The sequence below is a fragment of the Triticum dicoccoides genome, chromosome 3B, assembly GCF_002162155.2.
Source record: "Triticum dicoccoides isolate Atlit2015 ecotype Zavitan chromosome 3B, WEW_v2.0, whole genome shotgun sequence".
In the NCBI taxonomy this organism is placed as follows: domain Eukaryota; kingdom Viridiplantae; phylum Streptophyta; class Magnoliopsida; order Poales; family Poaceae; genus Triticum; species Triticum dicoccoides.
The window spans coordinates 418922907-418928797 of NC_041385.1; positions in this window are offsets into that span (position 1 = coordinate 418922907).

Consider the following 5891-nt stretch of genomic DNA (forward strand, 5'->3'; position numbering starts at 1 on the left):
TCTAACTAAAGATAGCAATTGTCTTGGTCATGAACTTGCATCGGCGGTAAGGAATGGGGTGCCTAGTCCCGGCGCTGGCCCTCCAACCTCTTGATTATGTCGATGCGGCCGAGGATGGGCTTGATACGCTCATTGAGCGCCGCGATGTCAGCATCCTCCGGCAAGCTGTTTAGTGCAGCTTCGAAGTCGAGGTCGGGATGCCAGTGCGCTATCTTGGCAAGCACCCTGGTCATGACACCCCGGCAAAGCATACGGGACTCCTCGGCCAGGGAGGCCGTCCGGTCGGAGTGAAGCCGCTCCAGAGCGCCGACGACCTTTTCAAAGTATAGGGTCAGGTTGGCGTTGGGGCTCAGGCTCGCCTCAGGGGCGTACCTCATGTTCGGCATCCCCATGATGCCCAGCTGCGTGGCGGCCGATTCCGCAACAATGGCAAGGCGTTCAAGCCAACTCTTCTCGCCCGCCACGTGGTCCCTGAGGTTGGCGGTCTCGTTCACCCGCAGCTACTTCTCGGTCTCTAGCTCTTTGGTCAGGATCACTTCTCGGGCTTTGGCCTCTGACAGCATCTTCTCGAGATCTCCCAGCTTCAGCTTGAGGTCTCTGATGGAGCTGTTGGCTTCGGAGAGTTCTCCGGCCTTGCTGACGTACGCGCCCTGTGCCTCCACCAGGGCTCCATTGAGTGTGTCCTTCTCTGTGGACAGCTTCAAAGCTTTCTCCTCCAGCTCCTTCACCTTGCCGGTGTGGACCAGAGCCTGGGCATTGAGTGCCTCCTGATGCCTCTGCTCCAACAATTGGGCCTGCCGCACGACGAGCTTGTCCACCTCTTCATCCTTGCCGCGGAGCGTGGCGGCAAGCTTCTTCTCGCACTCGGCAAGATCCTCCTCCTGGGAGTTCAGTGCAGCCTCGTGCTGGGTCCGGACGGCCGCGGCTTCATTGGCCAATTTCTTCGCTGTCTCCTGGGCCTTCTTGATGTCGGCCAGCTTCAGGGTGAGCTCCACATTGCGCTTGACTAGCTCGCCCTTGGCGGCCTTCAGCTCATCTTGAGCCTGGCGGAACCAGTCTCGTGCTTCGGCGATGCGCCCCTCGAAGTCCGCCTCCACCTTCTCCATCACCGCCGTCCTGGACTTGGCATTGTCCAGACGGGCGCGGTGGAGCGCCTGAAGCTTCCGGAAGCTGGCACCCATGGCCTGGAGCAGCCGCTCCTCCTGGGAGCTGACGCCACCAACGCCTGGCTCATCGACGACCTCGAGCCCAGCAGCGGCAAGCACCTCCTCGTCGAACACCTCTCCCTCAAGGGGAGCCCTGGTGCTCGACGCGCCTAGGAGGTGGACGAAGAGGTTGTCGCTCACCCTCAGGTACCTGCCGGAGCTGGAGGCAGCGGAGGAGGAGGGCAGGTCGTCAAACACCACCTCCTCGGTAGCGCCCTTGCTGGCTTCCCCGGCAGGCTCCTTGCCGAGTTCCTCGGCGGGCTCCTTGGCGGCGTCCTCAACAGCGCCCTCGGCGCTCTCCTCGGCAACGATCTTCTCGGCCTCCACCGCGGCATCCGTGGAGAAGTCCTTGATGACGATGTCGACGTCCTATGAGTCCATCGAGGAGGGGTCTGGATGCCAAGAAGGAGATAGGGCGGGGCTGAGATCAAAAGCCAGTAAGGAAAAGAAGAAAAGAAAGAACGCAGGCGGAAATGGAGAGCGAGTGGCTTACCCATGTCGGGCCGAGAGGCGGAAGTCCCTTCTCCGCCGAGGTTTGGCGTCGAGGCGAAGCCACTGGCGCCCGTGTTCTCCTCCTCCTCCTCCGTGTTCATGGCCTCGGCGCTTGGTGCCCTTGCCGGGGACGCCCCTCGGGGCGGTGTGGTCGATGGGGGCGGCACGATGGGAGAAGCCCTCTGCAGCTCCCCTTGGTGTTGCTCCCCTCCTACATCCACGGCAGGGTCAGTACCAAAGCGTCGTGCATTGCGCACATTGACAAAGGATGGGTGATGGACTCACGCTGGGGGTTGGGCTGGGGGCTGCTGTCCGGGCTGCTCAACACCACTAGTGGTGTGCCGGCGGTGCTTGCCGGGGGCTGGCCACTCGTCGAAATCCTGGCCCTCTTCACCCTCTGGGACAGCGTCTCCACGTCCCTGCAAGATAAGGATAATTTAGAATGGACGGCACCATTGGAGAAAAAAAGAGAGGGCGGGGAGAAAGCAGAGCTTACTCCTCCTCCTCCTCCTCCTCTGCTGTCTTCCTCTTCCTCTCCGGGCTCAGGGGCCCAAAGTCAAACACAATCCCCGCACCGATATTTGCAGGCAAGGGGGGAGGCGATGGCGTCCGGGCGCACTTGGACGATGAAGAAGCAGATGGCTTCTTCTTCGATGCCATGGCCTTCGCCGCTTTCTTCGTCGCCACCGCCCTCGTCTGGCGCACAGGAGCCTCCTGGGCCTGCCGCAGCTGCGCGGCCCGGTCAGGGCGGACCGGCTCGCCGGAGGTGGCCCGCCGCAGGACCCGCCCTTTTTCGACGATTGGAGGGTCGACAGTCGCGGTCTTCTCCCCCTTGTCCTCCTCCGACGATGACCCATCCGCTGCATCCTTGACGAGGGGAGCCCTGATGCCGGCGCCGCTGGCCTCCCCAGCGGCTACTGCCCACCGGGCGAGCTCCTCTTCCTCCGCCTCCACCGCGGCCTTGTCTGCCACGCCGCCGGCACTGCCAGCCTCCTTGACAAGCTTTGCCTCCCCCGCGGCAAGCCTCGCCTCCTCCACCCTGGCGGTGATGTAGTCCAGCTCCGCCGGAGAGGTGGCCTAGATAAGCTGCGGCTCGGCGGTGATGTACACCTCATGCAAGGTGTTGAAGAACTCCTGCACCTTGAGCTCGTTCAGCTCGACCCAGTTCGGGTCAAGGCCATGCGCGTTGAAAAGCGGCATCATGGCAATGATCTCGGACCGGCGAGAGTTGTTGCTCAGCGGGACCACTCCCGCCAGCAGCTTGAAAATGGGCTCTTTGGCAATCTTGCCGGCCTCCACGGCAGCCCTTGCGACCTTGCCGAACCGCTCGACCTCGCCTTGGTCACTAACCGCGAGCTGGAAGATCTGTTGGCAGAGATGGGCGTGCCTCAGCACCGTCAGGTTGTTGTCGAGGCTGGTGCGCAGGCAGTTCTGAGATTGGAGAAGGCGCAAGGAGGGTAAAGTGAGCAGCGCGCCCGCGGTTATTCCTTTTTACGGGGAAGGCGTGGGCCTCCTCCTTTCCCATTAACTGCGATACGACACATGCGTGCGGGAACCGTCCCACGCATGCCACCCACGTCATGCACGCGCGCTACCCCCACGTCGCGCGTTCAACGTGGGTCGTGGGGAAGTGCAGCAGACGGAATAGTTACCGCGGTAAAATCCGCCCCGCCTGCCTGGGCACCATTCTGGGCCTCGCCCAACAACATGTCGCGCTTATGTATGGCCCAGGCCCGGGGGCTCCTGTTGGTGTACAAAAGTAGGGGCTCTCCTTTTGACCCCTTTACTTGTGCATAGGCAGTCGAAGCCACGCACCATGGCCACACATAGTAGGGCAAAGGAGGGAAGCCGGAGATAAGCCGAAGGCTCAAGGCAACATCAAAGACCAAGGCCACAAAGTGCAGATGGGCGAAACGGGTTTCCCCAGAAAGGCCCTTGCTGGGGCAGCCTACGTAGCCCCGGCAAGCCCCTTGCCGGGCAGCTCACCCTCACCAGCGGAGCGAACCACCCTCGAGCCGTTGTCTCCAACACCAACAACCACGTTGGACCAGGGCTCGGGAGGCACCTCCATGGTGGCATGCAGATCTTTGTAAAGACATAGAGTGCTCAAGATCAGATGGGGGTTGAGAGGCAACAATCTTCACCGAAGAAACCCACAAGACCCCCGGCAAGATCCTTGCCGGGGACGCCAGCGCGCCATGGCAAGGCCCTTGCCGGGCCACCCCGCAAGACCCTTGCCGGGCCACCCGACAAGACCCTTACCAGAGGCGACAGCAGGTCCACTTCCAGGCCCGCACCAACCAACTCCCCACCGTCGTTCGCATGCAACTGCCGGCCCAGCCAGCTGGGCAGGCACCTGCGTGGCAACGTGCAGCTTCCAGGCCAACTCAGCACGCGCCTGCGTGGCGGCATGCAGATCTTCGTGGAGGCTCCACCACTGCACCACCTCAGCTGCTTGCCTGCCTACATGGCACCGTGATGTCTACTACACAACCTTCTTCTTGCAGACGTTGTTGGGCCTGCAAGTGCACAGGTTTGTAGGACAGTAGCAAATGTCCCTCAAGTGGATGACCTAAGGTTTATCAATCCGTAGGAGGCATAGGATGAAGATGGTCTCTCTCAAGCAACCCTGCAACCAAATAACAAAGAGTCTCTTGTGTCCCCAACACACCCAATACAATGGTAAATTGTATAGGTGCACTAGTTCGGCGAAGAGATGGTGATACAAGTGCAAGATAGATAGTAGATAAAGGTTTTTGTAAACTGAAAATATAAAAACAGCAAGGTAACAAGTGGTAAAAGTGAGCATAAACGGTATTGCAATGGTAGGAAACAAGGCCTAGGGTTCATACTTTCACTAGTGCAAGTTCTCTCAACAATAATAACATAGATAGATCATATAACAAGCCCTCAACATGCAACAAAGAGTCACTACAAAGCCACTAATAGCGGAGAACAAATGTAGAGATTATGGTAGGGTACGAAACCACCTCAAAGTTATTCTTTCGGATCAATCTATAGAAGAGTTCGTACTAGAATAACACCTTAAGACACAAATCAACCAAAACCCTAATGTCACCTAGATACTCCATTGTCACCTCAAGTATCTGTGGGCATGATTCATCCAACCAACATAAAAGTACTTCAAGGAGTGCCCAAAGTTTCTATTGGAGAGTCAAGAACGTGTGCCAACCCCTATGCATAGGTTCCCAATGTCACGAAACCAGCAAGTTGATCACCAAAACATACATCAAGTGGCACATGATATCCCTTTGTCACCACAGATAATCACGGCAAGACATACATCAAGTGTTCTCATAAAGACTCAATCCAATAAGATAACTTCAAAGGAGAAACTCAATTCATCACAAGAGAGTAGAGGGGGAGAAACATCATAAGATCCAACTACAATAGCAAAGCTCGGGATACATCAAGATAGTGCCATAGAGGAACACGAGAGAGAACACGAGAGAGAGAGAGAGAAAGATCAAACACATAGCTACTGGTACATACCCTCAGCCCCGAGGGTGAACTACTCCCTCCTCGTCATGGATAGCACCGGGATGATGAAGATGGCCACCGGTGATGGGATCCCCCTCCGGCAGGGCACCGGAACGGTCTCCCGAGAGGTTTTTGGTGGCTACAGAGGCTTGCGACGGCGGAACTCCCGATCTATCTTCTTTTCTAGAAGTTTTAGGGTATGAGAGTATATATGGGTGCAGGGGGTACGTCGGAGGAGCTACGGGGGCCCCACGAGGTAGGGGGCGCGCCCTAGGAGGGTGGGCGCGCCCCCCACCCTCGTGAGAACCTCCCGTATCTCCAGACGTGCACTCCAAGTCCATCGGGTGGCTTTCCTTCCAAAAATAACTTCTCTAGTTGATTTCATTCAGTTTTGACTCCGTATGATATTCCTTTTCCTCGAAGCACTGAAATAGGCATAAAACAGCAAATCTGGGCTGGGCCTCCGGTTAATAGGTTAGTCCCAAAAATAATATAAAAGTGGATAATAAAGCCCAATATTGCCTAAAACAGTAGATAATATAGCATGGAGCAATCAAAAATTATAGATACGTTGGAGACGTAGAAAAGAGCTTGATGTCTACTACACAACCTTTTTCTTGTAGACGTTGTTGGGCCTGCAAGTGCGCAGGTTTGTAGGACAGTAGCAAATTTCCCTCAAGTGGATGACCTAAG